At 43.8% G+C, this 18,477-nt stretch overlaps 1 pseudogene across 1 annotated transcript; it reads right to left on the reverse strand.

Moving 5' to 3' along the window:
- Nucleotides 1-283: 283 nt before the first annotated feature.
- On the reverse strand, nt 284-17,688 carry LOC146329285 (calpain-2 catalytic subunit-like; annotated as a pseudogene). The gene is made up of 20 exons (XR_014769796.1): nt 17,449-17,688; nt 14,696-14,765; nt 14,452-14,570; nt 13,467-13,600; nt 11,345-11,694; nt 10,904-10,989; nt 7,121-7,195; nt 6,470-6,630; nt 5,881-6,050; nt 5,638-5,649; nt 4,677-4,888; nt 4,521-4,557; nt 4,057-4,122; nt 3,912-3,969; nt 3,169-3,233; nt 2,830-2,898; nt 2,559-2,637; nt 1,685-1,801; nt 1,053-1,111; nt 284-941 (listed from the first exon to the last, which is right to left on the reverse strand). The product of XR_014769796.1 is annotated as a calpain-2 catalytic subunit-like (transcript).
- Between the last annotated feature and the right edge of the window lie 789 nt (nt 17,689-18,477).

Here is an 18,477-nt window from a genome sequence, read left to right on the forward strand (position 1 = left end):
TTTTACTTTAGGTGCTTTAAGTTTATTCTGATTCTACTTTTGTATTTTTATCTAAATAAATAAATCGGTGAGATTTTGAGTGCAGTACTTCTACTTGTAACAGAGTATTTTTGCTCTGTGGTGTCAGTACTTTTACTGCAGTAATCAACCATGAAATGAGAGAGAATCAAAGTGTTTCCATCAGCCTGTCTCCTCCTGAGGACATGCTGCCCCCTGCAGGCTGACAGCTGGAACTACAGGAGCTGTGAGGGGACAACAATCAGATAAAAAAGGCTGCAATGTGAATCAAAATAAACTTTATTGATCAGTGAACATAAACAACACATGACACAGAGCTGACAAGTTTCAAATGTCCACCAGCAGATTAAAGGTGTAGTTGGTCATTTTCATGTGTTCATCAGGTCAGTGTTGAAGTAATAACTCCTCAGTGCTGCTTCAAGCCGTGCCTACATCTACCAGGATGCACTGCCTGTGTTACTTTGTTGGCCTGAGACTGGATGAACACATGAATTTAACATTTAAAATCACTTAAAATCAGAGTTCAGTTACTGCAGGCTATTATGAATTTAAAAAAATTAATGATACATTTCTTCAATATGTTGAAGTTTGTTGATGCTTGTGACTGTTTGGTGTCCATGGTGACAGATTTAAAGTGACACACACACACACACACACACACACACACACACACACACACACACACAGTGTTGATGTGTTTACTGAGTCACAATTAAAAGATGTTAACTGATGATTACTTTGTGTTTCATGTTCATTAACTGAAGTAATAAAAAAGTAAAGAACTGAGAGTCTGATGAGTCCGTCCATCCGTCCATCTGTCCACTGTCTGTGTGTTCATCTGTCCTTTAAACAGTGGACACATCAGTAAACTCCCAGCATGCACCTGGAGTGGGTGGCAGTCAGTTGATGGCGAGGCAGAGCCACTGCAGTAGAAGAAGGAGAGTTCAGCAATGATGTCATGAGGCAGCTGTGAAATCAGGCTGATGACTTACTGGTTCAGCACCAGTCAGACCAGTACAGGAGCAGAGTTTTACCTGCTGAAGGTCCAGCTGGATCTTCCCCTGGTTCTTCTTGTCCAGAGTTCTAAACATCTCTGTGGAACAGAAGGATTTTTATTTCTTTACTTCTCCCTCATGAAGCCTCTGAAGTTTAGAACATTAAACATCTTGAACTGTTCCAGAGGTTCCTGTAGTGCTAGAACTGATGTTGCTCTTTTTAGACTAAACAGTTCCAGGAACTCTGGAGCTACCAAAATTAAACTCGGGTACTAAACTCAGGACAGTAAAACGAGGGAACAAAACAAGGACTACTAAAGTTGGCAAGAAAACTCAGTAATCAAACTTAGAAACAAAACAAGGGAGTGAACGAAACTAGGGCAACTAAACCAGGGAACTTAACTTGGGAACTTAATTTGGAACCAAATTCAGGAACTAAACTCAGGGACTAAATGAAGGAACTAAATAAGGGAACTTAACTTGGGAACTAAACTCTGGAACTAAGCTTGGTAACAAGGAAACTAAACTTGGGGACTAAATTTAGGAACTGAACTCAGGAACTAAACTTGGGAGCGGGATAACTAAACTCTGGAACTAGACTCGGGTTAAACTGGGGAACCAACTTTGTCGATGTTGTTGATAAAGTTCCATTTGTATCATCTGAGACTCACTGAAGAGCATCTCCAGACGGATCAGACAGCCGACGAAACAGTCGAAGTCGATGGCGTAACTCGTATCGGCGTAACGACCGACGATCTCCTGAATCACAGCGCTGTTCACCTGGAAACCTGAACACACACAATGTGAGAACCGTAACAGTGGAGATCTTCTCTTTAACAACCAGGAAACATCAGTTAGAGAGAGGAGGAACCCAGGAACATTCTCAAGGAACCTCTTTTTTATAACCCCCTAAACACCTCTTCAGACCCATTTTTAAAATTCAGGAACTTCCTCATTAAACCCTGTGAGTTCTTGCAGAACTTTGTTAGTTGAGACGTTCCAACACTAACTCATGGAACATCCCTAAGATCTCTAGAACCCTTTTTTATTATTTCTAAAGCATCAACAATGACTTTTATGAACTCTATAAGGAAGTCTGAAACCTCTTTCAGAACTTATTCACTCTATATAAATAACCTGAAGAACATCCTAAAGAACCACTGGAGACCCCTAGCTCATTTACACTCCTTAAAGAACTAGAACCCAAAGAACACTATTTTAAAACTCCTGGTGTCTCCTCAAAGTCTCTTGAATTCTTTACAGGAACTAAAGGAACTCCTTTTGAAACTCCAGAAATGTGGAACCCATTCACTGAGTGCTGGAACCCTGTTAGAACACCTGGAACCTCGTCAGTGAATTTACAATCCCCAGAAATGTTCTCAAAACTCTGTAACTTCAGTTAGAAGCTCTGAAACTTCACCAATGTCTGCCCTTAAAGGAACCCTAGAGCCAGCAGTAGAACCAGCAGTAGAACCAGCAGTAGAACGAGCAGGAGAACCCCTGGATCCTCCTGATGGATCTTAGATCAGTGATGATGAATCTCACCTGCTTCAGCCAGCGCTGCTCTCATCTCATGACTGCTCATCGTACCAGAACCGTCAGAGTCGTGACTCTTAAAGATCTCCTACAGAACAACAGAAGAAGAACAAAGAGGAAGAACAGGAAGAGGAGAACTCATGAAGTTTATCACAAGCATTCCACATCAACACATCTGGAAACCTGTGTGTAATGGAGTAAAAAGTACAGGAGTAATGGAGTACAAGTGTCAAATATAAACACTATGATCAGAACCCTCAGAGTGTTCTCATGTTCTCACCAGATATTTCTGGATCTTCATCCACAGACGGTGAAACTCCAACAGACCTAGTTTACTGCTGCCGTCCATCTGAAGACAAGTTAAAGACCCATTGACCACCTGTCTCTCTGTCTGTCTCTCTATCTGTCTGTCTGTCTGTCATCTGTCTGTCTGTCTGTCTGTCTGTCTGTCTGTCTGTCTGTTGTCTGTCTCTCTGTCTGTCTGTCTGTCTCTCTATCTGTCTGCCTGTCTGTCATCTGTCTGTCTCTCTATCTGTCTGTCTGTCTGTCATCTGTCTCTCTGTATGTCTGTCCCTGTCTCTGTCTGTCTGTCTCTCTGTCTCATCTGGTTGAAGGATACATCCAGCAGGCTGATGATGTTTCTGCAGGTCTGCAGACTGAAGCCATCAGTTTTTACATCAGATCCTTTTAACACAGAGACAGGAGGACGTCATCCGTCTCATTATCATTCATAAAAACACAGAGACAGGAAGACGTCATCCGTCTCATTATCATTCATAAAAACACAGAGACAGGAGGACGTCATCCGTCTCATTATCATTCATAAAAACACAGAGACAGGAAGACGTCATCCGTCTCATTATCATTCATAAAAACACAGAGACAGGAGGACGTCAGCCGTCTCATTATCATTCATAAAAACACAGAGACAGGAAGACGTCATCCGTCTCATTATCATTCATAAAAACACAGAGACAGGAGGACGTCATCCGTCTCATTATCATTCATAAAAACACAGAGACAGGAGGACGTCAGCCGTCTCATTATCATTCATAAAAACACAGAGACAGGAGGACGTCAGCCGTCTCATTATCATTCATAAAAACACAGAGACAGGAGGACGTCAGCCGTCTCATTATCATTCATAAAAACACAGAGACAGGAGGACGTCAGCCGTCTCATTATCATTCATAAAAACACAGAGACAGGAGGACGTCAGCCGTCTCATTATCATTCATAAAAACACAGAGACAGGAGGACGTCAGCCGTCTCATGACCATTCATAAAAACACAGAGACAGGAGGACGTCAGCCGTCTCATGACCATTCATAAAAACAGAGTGTGGTTCTCAGATGTTCTTACTCTGAGCGATCACTTTGTCTAAAATCTGTTGGAGCTCGAAGGCAGAGATCTCAGAGTCCTGTTGGACAGAACAAAATAAGAAATGAGAAGTTTTGTTGTCCCTCAGATGGACATGAAGAAGAAACTTGACAAAACATGATGTTACATTTCCAGAGATCTGCACAAAGAGACGTTTGAAGTGAGGATCCACATTGTCCTGTGTGACATCAGGCTGCAGAACGACAAGGTGAGAACGTGGGGAGTCAAAACAGGAACCAATATTTAAACAAAGTGACTCACATGAGAACAAGAGACCTGAAACTAACTGTTCTAACAAGTCATTATCTGTTCCAACAAGTCATTATCAGTTCTAACGAGTCATCAGGTGTTCTAACGAATTATTAACTGTTTTCACGAGTCATTATCTGTTCTAACAAGTCACTATCTTGTCCTAATGAGTCATTATCTGTTCTAACGAGTCATTTTCTGTTCTAACGAGTCACTATCTTGTCCTAACGAGTCACTATCTGTCCTAACGAGTCATTATCAGTAGGTAAAAGGTGTACCATCATATTTTTTGTGATATTAAATCATTAATGTAACGTTTGTGACGAGTCAGGTGTAACAGACCTCCTGGATGTCAGTGCTGACGTCCTCCTCCATGGGACTGAAACAAACAGAACAGACTGAAGATGACGTCTGTGGTCTTTATGACAGTGAACATCACAGACTTGTGATCAGTCTATATTCATATACAGTCATTCACAGTGTGTACGTGTCAGTGACCTGCTGTGAGCCTCTTTCTCCGTGAACACCCTCAGGATGAAACTTCCTTTGCGGTGTGGTTCGAAGGTGGACGGGATGATGGCGTACTCTCCCGGAGGCAGTTTGAACCGGTCGCACACCTCCCGCAGGTTGATGAAGGTCTGACTGCGAGCCACTGCTGTCCTCCGCAGCAGGACGTCCGGGCCCAGGTGGACGTTACTGCGACCTTTATACTGACCACAGAAGAAGAAGTTTGGATGTTCTCAGTATTTAAGAAACACTGTGGCTCTTTGTTGTTCTCACTTTTCATCGTACAGTTTTAATATTTAATTTGTTTATTAATGAGAAATCAACTGAGAGAACCATCAGCGAGGGACTGAAACCAACAATCAAATTCACGTTCTCCGTTTTAATAATGTCTTTATTTTTTGTCTTCTGACAGATATTTATTTTCTGTCAACATCAAAGTCATCATGGATGAAGAAACATCACAGGTTAAATATTCAGATCATTTTCTTCAGTGTAAAAATACTTCACGACAAGTAAAAGTACAGAAGTATTATGAGTGGGGGTGGAACTGTTCTCAGTTCCCACCCCGCCCCAAAGTAATGTCATATAAATACTTCTGTCATGTTATATAGTTCTTTTCATGCTGATGTTCGTTCATGTGTAATTTTTTTCTCCTCCGTTTGGTTTGAACGAGTTATTTGATGATTTCATATCATGATTGGCTGCTGAGCCCTGTGTGGGTGGGGCCTCTGACTCCAGCCCCGATCACTCCAAATGACATCACCAGAACAAGATGGCGGTGCTCATATCCGAGAGATTTTGGACTCTTTTGTTCAGAGGGAGGAAAAGGACATGTGGCGGCCATTTTTATTTACAGTCAGTGTAAAAGAAAAACATTCCCATCTCCTCTGACCGAGATTCATCCACAAAATTCTTCTTCTGATTTTCAGGTGGATGATGAACATGAACTCACCTCATCAGGAACCTACAAGAACAAACACAAAGATCAGGAAGAACATCATCAGACTCATTATCAATTAACCTGTCGATCACTTTCTTGATCAATCAATTAGTTTTTTGGTTCATAAAATATCAGAAAATAGTAAAAAAAATTGATCCTGTCACAATCTTGTCAGTTGAAAAATGGGCCCAAACACACGTTTTCAATGCAGTACTTTTTGTTGTAATCAGTATAATAAGGTATAATAATGTTTACCTCGTAGATGGCGAACCCGATGGTGTTGAGGTCTCGTCCAAAACGTCTCTCCCTGCGAGCGTCTTTCTGCATCAGACCAATCAGAACAGTGCAGCCATCCTCGCCGTCGTGAGGGTCATCGTCCACGTCCTCCAGCCGGATGAAGAACTGAGGGTTGGAGCAGAACGTGGCTGCGCAGAGAACACACGAGGTCAGGTTATATAACCTGCGTTTTATATTTTATTTATGATATATTTTCATGTTTCAGCAGATTTTCAACATTTTGTCATTTTAAAAGGAACAACAGCCGAAGAAAGATAAACAGTTTTTAGAAAATCAGCGTCTGACAGCACAGCTAGCTGGGCTAATGCTAATGCTAATGCTAGGTTAGCAGTACTGACAGAGAGAGAGAGAGAGAGAGAGAGAGAGACAGAGTTTATAATGAGGAGAGTCAGTCTGTGTCACGCCTCAGTTGTAACCATGGTAACTGTACACAACAGAGACGGAGATGACAGCTGGATCCTCAAAATGTTTAAAAGACATGAAAATAAGACACAGAGGACAGACAGACAGACAGACAGACAGACAGCGTCCTCTGGTCTCTCTGTACCTGGGTAGTTCCTGCAGCCTCCGGCGGTGGAGCCGACGCGCCACACGCCCTCGAACTCGCTGTACTTCCAGTGACCGACCTCGTCGCTGGTCAGCGTGTCGGGGGTCAGGTTACAGATGTCAAGGCGGGAAAACTGACGCAGGAAGTCAGTGTAGGACATCCTGAGGTCAGCAAGGAGGAGGAGGAAAAAGTCTCTAATTTATTCATTAAAGAATTATACCTGTTGTCTGTTTCATGTTCTTTATAATTTGAATTATTTAGTGATTAATTAATTAATTTATATATTAATAAATTCATTTGTCAGTGTACTGAGGCATATATTAATTATTTAAACTTTTATTTGATTAAATGCTTTGTTACTGTTTCTGTGACATTTGCGTTCCTCCAGTTATCTGAGAACAAAGTTTCACTCTGTCAACTAAAACCAACAAAAATCAAAGGAGGCAAATTGAACTAAAAACATTTTTATGAAACAATGAAAACAGACTCAGGAGAAGAAATTCATCTTCATCTTCTTCTTTACAAAACCTAGAAACCATCAGAGAGCTGATGGCGACATTTATGGTCAAGAGTCATCAGACTAATCATTTCCTTTAATATACAAATCAATACATCCCCATCAATGAGCTGATTGATATTTGATGACATCACCAGAACTCTCCGTCATCAGCTGAGTGATCGAGCTTCTTCTTCTCCTGCGGATCAACTCCGTCCCACTCCTTCGAACTGAAACAAGCAGACACATCAGAGGGTCCCTGAATGCCTCATTCAGGAGCACAAACACACAGAGGAGGTCAAACACACTGCTCTCATTGGTCTCACTGGTCTCACTGCTGTCACTGGTCTCACTGGTCTCATTGGTCTCACTGGTCTCACTGCTCTCACTGGTCTCACTGGTCTCATTGGTCTCACTGCTCTCACTGGTCTCACTGCTCTCACTGGTCTCACTGGTCTCATTGGTCTCACTGGTCTCACTGGTCTCATTGGTCTCACTGCTCTCACTGGTCTCATTGGTCTCACTGGTCTCACTGGTCTCATTGGTCTCACTGCTCTCACTGGTCTCACTGCTCTCACTGGTCTCACTGGTCTCACTGCTCTCATTGGTCTCACTGCTCTCATTGGTCTTATTGGTCTCACTGCTCTCACTGGTCTCACTGGTCTCATTGGTCTCACTGGTCTCATTGGTCTCACTGCTCTCACTGGTCTCATTGGTCTCACTGCTCTCATTGGTCTCACTGGTTTCACTGGTCTCATTGGTCTCATTGGTCTCACTGCTCTCATTGGTCTCACTGGTCTCACTGCTCTCATTGGTCTCATTGGTCTCACTGCTCTCATTGGTCTCACTGGTTTCACTGGTCTCATTGGTCTCACTGCTCTCACTGGTCTCACTGGTCTCATTGGTCTCACTGCTCTCATTGGTCTTATTGGTCTCACTGCTCTCACTGGTCTCACTGGTCTCATTGGTCTCACTGGTCTCATTGGTCTCACTGCTCTCACTGGTCTCATTGGTCTCACTGCTCTCATTGGTCTCACTGGTTTCACTGGTCTCATTGGTCTCATTGGTCTCACTGCTCTCATTGGTCTCACTGGTCTCACTGCTCTCATTGGTCTCATTGGTCTCACTGCTCTCATTGGTCTCACTGGTTTCACTGGTCTCATTGGTCTCACTGCTCTCACTGGTCTCACTGGTCTCATTGGTCTCACTGCTCTCATTGGTCTTATTGGTCTCACTGCTCTCACTGGTCTCACTGGTCTCATTGGTCTCACTGGTCTCATTGGTCTCACTGCTCTCACTGGTCTCATTGGTCTCACTGCTCTCATTGGTCTCACTGCTCTCACTGGTCTCACTGCTCTCACTGGTCTCACTGGTCTCATTGGTCTCACTGGTCTCACTGGTCTCACTGCTCTCATTGGTCTCACTGCTCTCATTGATCTCACTGGTCTCACTGGTCTCACTGCTCTCATTGGTCTCACTGCTCTCATTGGTCTCACTGGTCTCACTGGTCTCACTGCTCTCAATGGTCTCATTGGCCCTCACTGGTCTCACTGGTCTCACTGGTCTCACTGCTCTCATTGGTCTTATTGGTCTCACTGGTCTCACTGGTCTCATTGGTCTCACTGGTCTCATTGGTCTCACTGCTCTCACTGGTCTCACTGGTCTCACTGCTCTCACTGGTCTCACTGGTCTCACTGCTCTCATTGGTCTCATTGGTCTCACTGCTCTCATTGGTCTCACTGGTTTCACTGGTCTCATTGGTCTCACTGGTCTCACTGCTCTCACTGCTCTCACTGGTCTCACTGCTCTCATTGATCTCACTGCTCTCACTGCTCTCAGTGGTCTCACTGGTCTCACTGCTCTCATTGGTCTCACTGCTCTCAATGGTCTCGCTGGTCTCATTGGTCTCACTGGTCTCACTGCTCTCACTGCTCTCATTGGTCTCACTGCTCTCATTGATCTCACTGGTCTCACTGGTCTCACTGCTCTCATTGGTCTCACTGCTCTCATTGGTCTCACTGGTCTCACTGGTCTCACTGCTCTCATTGGTCTCATTGGTCTCATTGGTCTCACTGCTCTCACTGGTCTCATTGGTCTCACTGCTCTCATTGGTCTCATTGGTCTCACTGCTCTCACTGGTCTCATTGGTCTCACTGCTCTCATTGGTCTTATTGGTCTCACTGGTCTCACTGCTCTCACTGGTCTCACTGGTCTCATTGGTCTCATTGGTCTCACTGCTCTCACTGGTCTCACTGGTCTCATTAGTCTCACTGCTCTCACTGCTCTCACTGGTCTCACTGGTCTCACTGCTCTCACTGGTCTCACTGGTCTCACTGCTCTCATTGGTCTCATTGGTCTCACTGCTCTCATTGGTCTCACTGGTTTCACTGGTCTCATTGGTCTCACTGGTCTCACTGCTCTCACTGCTCTCACTGGTCTCACTGCTCTCATTGATCTCACTGCTCTCACTGCTCTCAGTGGTCTCACTGGTCTCACTGCTCTCATTGGTCTCACTGCTCTCAATGGTCTCGCTGGTCTCATTGGTCTCACTGCTCTCATTGGTCTCACTGCTCTCATTGGTCTCACTGGTCTCACTGCTCTCACTGCTCTCATTGGTCTCACTGCTCTCATTGATCTCACTGGTCTCACTGGTCTCACTGCTCTCATTGGTCTCACTGCTCTCATTGGTCTCACTGGTCTCACTGGTCTCACTGCTCTCATTGGTCTCATTGGTCTCATTGGTCTCACTGCTCTCACTGCTCTCACTGGTCTCATTGGTCTCACTGCTCTCATTGGTCTCATTGGTCTCACTGCTCTCACTGGTCTCATTGGTCTCACTGCTCTCATTGGTCTTATTGGTCTCACTGGTCTCACTGCTCTCACTGGTCTCACTGGTCTCATTGGTCTCATTGGTCTCACTGCTCTCACTGGTCTCACTGGTCTCATTAGTCTCACTGCTCTCACTGCTCTCACTGCTCTCACTGGTCTCACTGCTCTCATTGGTCCACTGGTCTCATTGGTCTCATTGGTCTCACTGCTCTCACTGGTCTCGCTGCTCTCACTGGTCTCACTGCTCTCATTGGTCTCCCTGGTCTCACTGCTCTCATTGGTCTCATTGGTCTCACTGGTCTCATTGGTCTCACTGCTCTCACTGCTCTCACTGGTCTCATTGGTCTCACTGGTCTCACTGCTCTCATTGGTCTCACTGCTCTCACTGGTCTCACTGCTCTCACTGCTCTCATTGGTCTCACTGCTCTCATTGGTCTCACTGGTCTCATTGGTCTCACTGGTCTCATTGGTCTCACTGCTCTCATTGGTCTCACTGGTCTCACTGGTCTCATTGGTCTCACTGCTCTCATTGGTCTCACTGGTCTCACTGGTCTCATTGGTCTCACTGGTCTCACTGCTCTCACTGGTCTGAGAGACAGACAGACAGGCAGAGAGACAGAGAGACAGACAGGCAGAGAAACAGAGAGACAGACAGACAGACAGGCAGACAGGCAGAGAGACAGACAGACAGACAGACAGACAGACAGGCAGGCAGGCAGGCAGGCAGAGAGACAGACAGACAGGCAGAGAGACAGACACACAGACAGACAGACAGAAACAGACAGAGAGACACACAGACAGAGAGACAGACAGACAGAAACAGACAGAGAGACAGAGAGACAGACAGACAGACAGAGGGACAGAGAGACAGACAGACAGGCAGAGAAACAGACAGACAGACAGACAGGCAGAGAAACAGAGAGACAGTGAGACAGACAGTCAGGCAGACAGACAGACAGACAGAGAGACAGAGAGAAAGACAGAGAGACAGACAGACGGGCAGAGAGAGAGACAGACAGACAGGCAGAGAGACAGAGAGACAGACAGACAGACAGACAGACAGACAGACAGGCAGAGAAACAGTGAGACAGACAGACAGACTGACTGACTTATCGCTCCAGGCTCCGGTCCACTCCACCTGACCCCAGGGGTTCCTGATCCTCAGCAGCTCCACAGGAGAACCACAGTGAAGAACCTGCAGGAACAAAAGTGTCAGCTGTAAAGCAGCGCCCCCTGCTGCTCCACACCAGGATGGAACCAGTCTCATCTTAAAGGTTTTATTTCAATGCAACCTGACAGTTACATTAAACAATTCTAAAACAATGATTTAATCGTTTATTTTCCTAAAATTAGCTGGATTATTAATTTTTCATCTGTTTTATTGTTTTGTTGTTTATATTCAGTGTGATGTCATTATAACAATATTTATATGTTTGTATCTTATATTGAATCATTTTCTCAGTGGAAAACATTTTACTGATGCTGAGTTATAGCAGAACAGTCCAATCATTTCAGAGCATGCTGTCATTTCCCAGCATGCTTCAGTGTACCTGCTGTGCTGCAGTGATGGAGTAGGCGTGGCCTTTAACCAACTTCTGACTGGTGATCGCCTCTGTCTCATACGAGCTGGAAATCTGATGAACGTGGAAACAAATCAGAGCTGCAACTGACAGTTAATCTGTTGACGAGCCAATCAGACACAGAGATGACGGAGTGTATAAAGTGTTTTACATCGATGGAGCAGCCGAGCAGCGAGCCGAGCTTCAGAGCCTTCCCCATGATATTGAACAGGAAGGGCGGAGCCTTCTGCAGGTCGTAGCTCTCTGCGATTCCTCCGGTGAAATCTTCGAATCCCTCGATACTCGATCCTCCGGTCAGAGCCTCGTACGAGCTGTTCACCCTGCAGGAGGAGACACAGGACGGGACGGTCTGCAGAGAGACGCTAACATACAGACAAAACACACCTCAAACCTGTTCTTTATAGAATTATTAACCTAAAAATATCTTCTCCTAAACTGTCTGTCATCGCTATGAAAGGGTCCAATCAGCATTCACTCCCAGGTCACATGACCCTGCAGCCTTCTGCAACTCTTTTACATACATGTGCTGCTTGTTTGACTCGGTGTGACTCAGAGATTCAGTTAGAAGCTACAGACGACCTGAGAGCTGAACACACAGACCTCTGTCTCTCTGCTGTCAGTCTCACCTCTACATTGAGACATCAGAGACAAACAGGAAGACAGACTCGTCTCCTGCTGACTGGAACACGGTCAGTTAGTTATTAAACCTGCACATACGACTAATTAAAAGGTTCGGAGTGAACGTGGTGTCGTGAATAAATCAGAACAGGTGAGACAGTTTTCACCTGTGGAGTCAAAAGAGCTGAGTCAGCAGCTCTGTTTGTTTTTCAGGCTGGTCGACGTCGTGTGTTTACTGAGTAAATCCTCCTCCACCCTGCTGCTAATCATCTCACACACACACCTCAGTCACACACACACACACACACACACACACACACACACACACACACCTCAGTCACACACACACACACACACACACACACACCTCAGTCACACACACACACACCTCAGTCACACACACACACACACACACACACACACACACACACACACACACACACACCTCAGTCACACACACACACCTCAGTCACTCACACACACACACACACACACACACACACACACACACACCTGAGTCACACACACACACACACACACACACACACACACACCTCAGTCAACACTCCAGTAACGACCGACTTCCTGTTTGCAGGCTGCAGCTTCACAACTGAAACTCTGAAGCTTTAATTTGATCCTGATTTCACTCAGCGACCAAAGTTCAGTCAGAAAAACAGACGTTTCAGACTGAAGGCAGAGGTGGAACCAAGTCACGAGAATGTCTCAAGTCTCTGCACTCAAGTCCCAAGTCAAGACTGACAAGTCCCGAGTCTCAGACTCTGAGGTTCAGTTCAGTCACTTTAAAAATGTAACTCAAAGATATTCAGTTTACTGTCAGAGGAGTAAAGAAACCAGAAAATATTCACATTGAAGAAACTGAAATCAGAAAATTTTGACTTTTTATTCATAAAAAAATGACTCAAAATGATGAATTGATTATCAAAATAGATGCAGATTGATTTAATAATCAGTTAATAAGAGATTCGTGGTTACCGCTGTCGGTGTTTTAGGTTTGTTGTTAGGGTTTTTAGTTTGTCCAGCTGTTCCTTCCTTTGTTATGATTGATTGATTGATTGATTGATTGATTGATTGATTGATTGATTGATTGATTTAAAGTTTCCACCCAGTGAAGCATTTTTTCACTCGAGGCCATGATACAGATTTGGCAGCTGAAATTGAATTCTCACTAATGATCCTCATTTTTACTAAATGTATCTGTAATCTGATTACATCTTTTTTTTTTTATCTGTAACTGTAATGGAAAACAGTTACTTTTTAAAATCCAGATTACATCATCCTATTACATGTAATCTGAGTAATGGGTCATAATGTAACAGTGAGTCTTCTGCCTCATACATTAAGATTATTGATTATTGACTGATATTCATTTGCTGAGACGCTCAGCAGAACCTGACGTGACGCTGGATGAGATGATAATTATTGATCCTGAGAGGAACCTGGACGATGTTCTTACTTGGCGTAGGCCTTCTCCAGCAGAGCGCTCCAGAACTCTCCTCCCTCTGCTGAGTGGACGAACAGCAGCTTCCCATCTCTGGTGGGCAGACGGTCGTCCACGACCACGTCCACCCACTCCCCGTACTGCCACAGCTGCAGGGACAAACACACATGATGTCACTTCCTGTGGAGGCGGGACAAATAGTTTCTATCATGTGTGGTTGTTGAGAACAATTGAGTCCTCAGAGAGACGCTGGTATTTCCCACACAGACAGACAGGACTCGAACTGCTCACACAAATATGGAAGATCAGCTCTGACAAACACATTACATATTAATAAATGATCAGAATAAATGATCAATAATCATCATAAATACTTTATTCACTGCTGTCCAATGAAAACCACATATCCACGGATTAGAACATTTTGAATTTTTCAGATTACCTGATTGTACCTGAGAGTATTTTTAAGTATTTTCTGAAGCAGTTGATGAACTTTTCCTACTTCTTAAATAAATAAAGGACAAAAATACATTTTTTAAAAACTGAAGACAGTTTTTCTACACCACATTATTCAAAACTTAAATATACTAAATGTTATTTTGAACTCTTTGCTCTTAAGAGAGAAAATCAGCTCAGTGTAGGACTATGATACATCGTCATGTTGTTAAATATTTACATTAAATCTAATTAGTTTTTAAAAAGTCCACAGAGAAACAGATGTTATGAATGTTTATGATAGTTGTCATTATGTGTCATTCAGTCAGTTAGTTTATATTTTTATATGACGCCTTGATTTGACTGATTCTTATTTGTCCCATTGAAGTTAAAACAAACCCAACACTTCCTGTATCTGTTTCATATTTTAACACCTGCAGTGACTCAAATCAGACAAGAACAGATGACAAATACAAAACAACAAGCAAACCTACACTGTGTGTGTGTGTGTGTGTGTGTGTGTGTGTGTGTGTGTGTGTGTGTGTGTGTGTGTGTGTTTGGTGACCTGGAAGTGGAAGATGCCGGCGTACTGCGAGCTGAAACTCTGTCCAGGAGGAACCACCCTGTTCAAGATCTGAGGGTCCAGAGTCAAGGAGGCGATGGCAGCCAGCAGCCAGCAGTCACCTGATGGACACACAGCAGGTCACATGATCACACCTGTCACAGGTCACAGAGCCACATGTGTGTGTGTGTGTGTGTGTGTGTGTGTGTGTGTGTGTGTGTGTGTGTGTGTGTGTGTGTGTTCTCACCCAGCACTCCCTGACAGATGTCTGTTCTCTTCGCTCCGTCAACAATGAACCGAGGATCAGAACACAGCTCCTGATTGGATAAGACAGCAGGTGATTATTGATGTTTATGATCATCATCATCGTCATCATCATCATCATCATCCTCTCAGTACGACCTGAAAGCAGCATAATATCTAAAGCTATCAAAGCTGCAGAGGATGAAACTGAACTCAGGTGAGAGACTCACACCTGTCCAGGTGAGACTGACGTCTGTTCAGAATCGTCTCGTTAATAATCGACACAAACTGAGTCAGACTCTTATTTTGTTAACAGGAGATGTTTTGATTTCATCTTCAGCATCTAGAAAGTGGCAGAAGGCTGCAGTGAATCAGACACTGGGCGGATGGATACACAGTGGTTTGTAAAGAAATAGTTCCAACACTTGACTCCTCCTGAAACACCAGACTGTGGTTTTTATATCTGTTTGTGTCCAGACTAAAAAAAACCAGATCCAACATGTTAATCAGTGAGATTTAAGGTGGAGTTTGTTACCTGTGGACAGAGCAGGCTAACTGTTTCCACCTGTTGCCAGCCTTTATGCTAAGCTAAGCTAACCAAGTCTTGACTGTGGCTGTGTACTGACACACAGACATGAGACATGAGACATGAGACATGAGACATGAGACACGAGACATGAGACATCTGAACATCTCAGTGTTTCCTCACAAATCAAACTTTTCATTTAAGGTCAAAAGTCAACATGTTTGCAGATGATATCGTGTTGTGTTTCACAGTCATGTGGTCGTACAAGCAACAAACAGGAAGTGCTTGAAATTCCACACCAACATGCTGTGTAGTACGCTAAAGCAACACACTGGAAATGTATCCCACAATGCAATGCAGGAGTGACGACAACAGTAACAACGATGAGGCAGCGCTGTGTGACGTCAATAACGCTTCAACTTAAAGATTAATACAGTTTGACTTTGATCGCTGTAATACATTTTTTAAATTAGTTTGTTGTTGGTGTAGGTTACCATGGTTACTAATTCTCAAGGAGACTTTCAGCAGGTCACATGACTTTTACTGAGCAGAGCGTTTGAAAGGATTTATTACTATTTATTTACCAGGAGTGTCACGATTCTTCAAATCCACAATTTGATTTTATTTTTTAATTTTTAATTTTTAATTTTCAGTGTTCAGTTATTGATTTTTAATAATTTGGGTTATGGAGTTCATAGTTTGTGATTTCAGACACACTCCTAAGAAAATAACAAACTAACTAAATAAAAAATCCTCTACTTCCTCATTAAACACTACAGGGACATTTACATCTAACTGTTTAAGTTAATAAATGTTAATGAGGATTTTAGTCAGCGCCCCCCTCAGGACAGATGTGTCTCCCGTTTGACTCAAATCGGTTTTCATGATTTTTCTCTGTTTATTCTCCCAAACACAAATAAGTCTTCAAAACTTGAGCTGCAACAATTGATCAAACAATCAATTAATAATCGATTATTAAATAAATTGAAAATAACCACCACAGGAAAGACTTGAAAACTAGGTTTGAATCTGTTTTTGTAAGAAACAAGATTGTGACAGGATGAATTAATTGACTGAGAACACAATCAACAGATTAATCAATTAGTTGCAGCCGTGCTCCAAACCAAACTCTGATCTAAAGTGAAGTGTTCTCACTCTGTTGACACACCTGTCAGGTGACCTCACACACACTTCCTGTCCTGGTCACCTGATGGCCTGCTTTAGTTAATAATAACTTTATTAACTGATTTGAGGCTCGTTATCACAGACTGATTAAACATTAATCATCTTTTCTTTCTTTTACTGAATCATACTGAGATCAAACGTTCTGAGACCCTGTACTGGTCCGCGGACCATAGGTTGGGAACCACAACAACAAACTGAGGGAAACCTGAACCAGAGGTGGTAACCATGGTGACCACACACACACACACACACAGACACACACACACACACACACACACACACACAGAGTCGGCTGGTCAAACAAAGTGAATGTGTTTCATTATCAGAGAGCTGAAGTCAGTTTCATTATGAATGTTTGAAGACTTTACATGTTATCATGTTAGAAACGCTCATGTTTTATAATCGTTAATGTATTAACTCAGTCAGCTGATCATCCAGCTGTAAGTGTGTTGATCTGTTCTGCACAGAGGACGTCTGTCTCCTGTCTGAGTTTTTCAGTGTCTCTCTCTGGTGCTTTTTTCACCCTCTTTTAGCTCCAGGTTCTGGTTTTCCAGCACATCTCCTGTCTAGTTCAGTCTCAGTCTCAGTGTTGTGTTTGTGTCCAGATCTGCAGCTCTGCTGGTTTCTGTACTGGAACAAACTGAGCTCAGATATTTTCCTGATAACAGACCGAAGTGAAAACATGTTCCACTTCATTTCCACTGAGAATCAGACGACTTGGAGCAGCAGGAGGATTCAAAGGTGTGGACGCAGAAAAGTCCGAGAGCTTTTCTCCATGAAAGTGATTTTGATAAACAGCTGAATCACTGCTGTAGATGTTCTCTCTGTTCTAAATCAGACTGAACTGAAATATTCTGAAGAACTCAGAAATGCTGTTAAATCAACAGAGAAACAACAATCAACAAACTCAAACCGTGTCTCAGTTTTATATCAACTCAACTTCTGATCAGACAAATCAAGATGTTAGAAGACAATTTCTGACAATTTTTGACTAAATGATTGATTGAAAACTGATCGACATCAATCAGTAATGACTTTCAGCTCACCGTGGGTCGTTTCCACTCCACTCCAATGGTTTTGGAGGAGTAGCGTCCCAGCTGGTTGTATCCCAGAGAGTCCCAGCTCGCGGGGAAGACTGGGTCGCAGAACAGGGAGCCGTTCTGCAGACACTCGCTCCGCAACTTCTCAAAGTCCTGCTGGCTGAACGGAACGACGTTGGCCCTGCTGCCGGCGCCCTCCTCCTCCCGGGCCTTCCTCCTCGCCAGCTCTGCTGCCGTGTTCGCCATCCTCGACCGAGAGTCAGTCTGCAGAAAATCAGCCAAGTGTCTGTTTGTCTGTCTGTCTGTAGGTCAGTCTGTCAGTCTGTAGGTCAGTCTGTAGGTCAGTCTGTCTGTCTGTAGGTCAGTCTGTCAGTCTGTAGGTCAGTCTGTCTGTCTCTAACCAGATTTCTCTGTGAATCAGCCAGACGTCCTCTGGTGTTCCTGTTGGTCTGCTGAGTGTGTCTGAGGTGTGATGTGTCCTGTGTGGCTGCTGCAGGAGTGTGTGTGTATCAGTGTGTGTGTGTCCAGTAAAGGTGGTCAGGTGTAAGGGGGCGGAGCTCAGTGAGGTGATATCAGTTGGCTCTGAATTATTCAGAGTAAACACAGTGAGGTGTGAAACACCTGAACTCTCAGCTGCTTCAGACATGTTCTCTGCCTCTCTGGAGTCACATGACCCACAGGTCAGAGGTCATCATGGTCCTGGATGGAACACCTGAGTCCACCTGGACTCTTCATCACTGACAGGTTGATTCCTTCATCAGCTGAACTGAACTGGACACTTCAGACACTCGACCTCCTGTGAACCAACATCTGGACAGAGTTTATAAATAAAGTTTAAAAGACAGTAAATAGTCTCAAATACTACAGATGTTTTCGTATGTCTCTCTATCTGTACAGAGAGAGAGATGAATGTATGTTTACGTAACGTTGTTACGACGAGTGTTGCCAGGAAACTCCAGGACACGAAAAATATTCTACTTTCTATCTTTTTTATTCCTGTTTGTAATGTTTCATCTCTTTGTGGGCGGAGTTAGT

Source organism: Lutjanus erythropterus, chromosome 3, assembly GCF_056507025.1.
Source record: "Lutjanus erythropterus isolate fLutEry1 chromosome 3, fLutEry1.hap2, whole genome shotgun sequence".
Taxonomy (NCBI): domain Eukaryota; kingdom Metazoa; phylum Chordata; class Actinopteri; order Lutjaniformes; family Lutjanidae; genus Lutjanus; species Lutjanus erythropterus.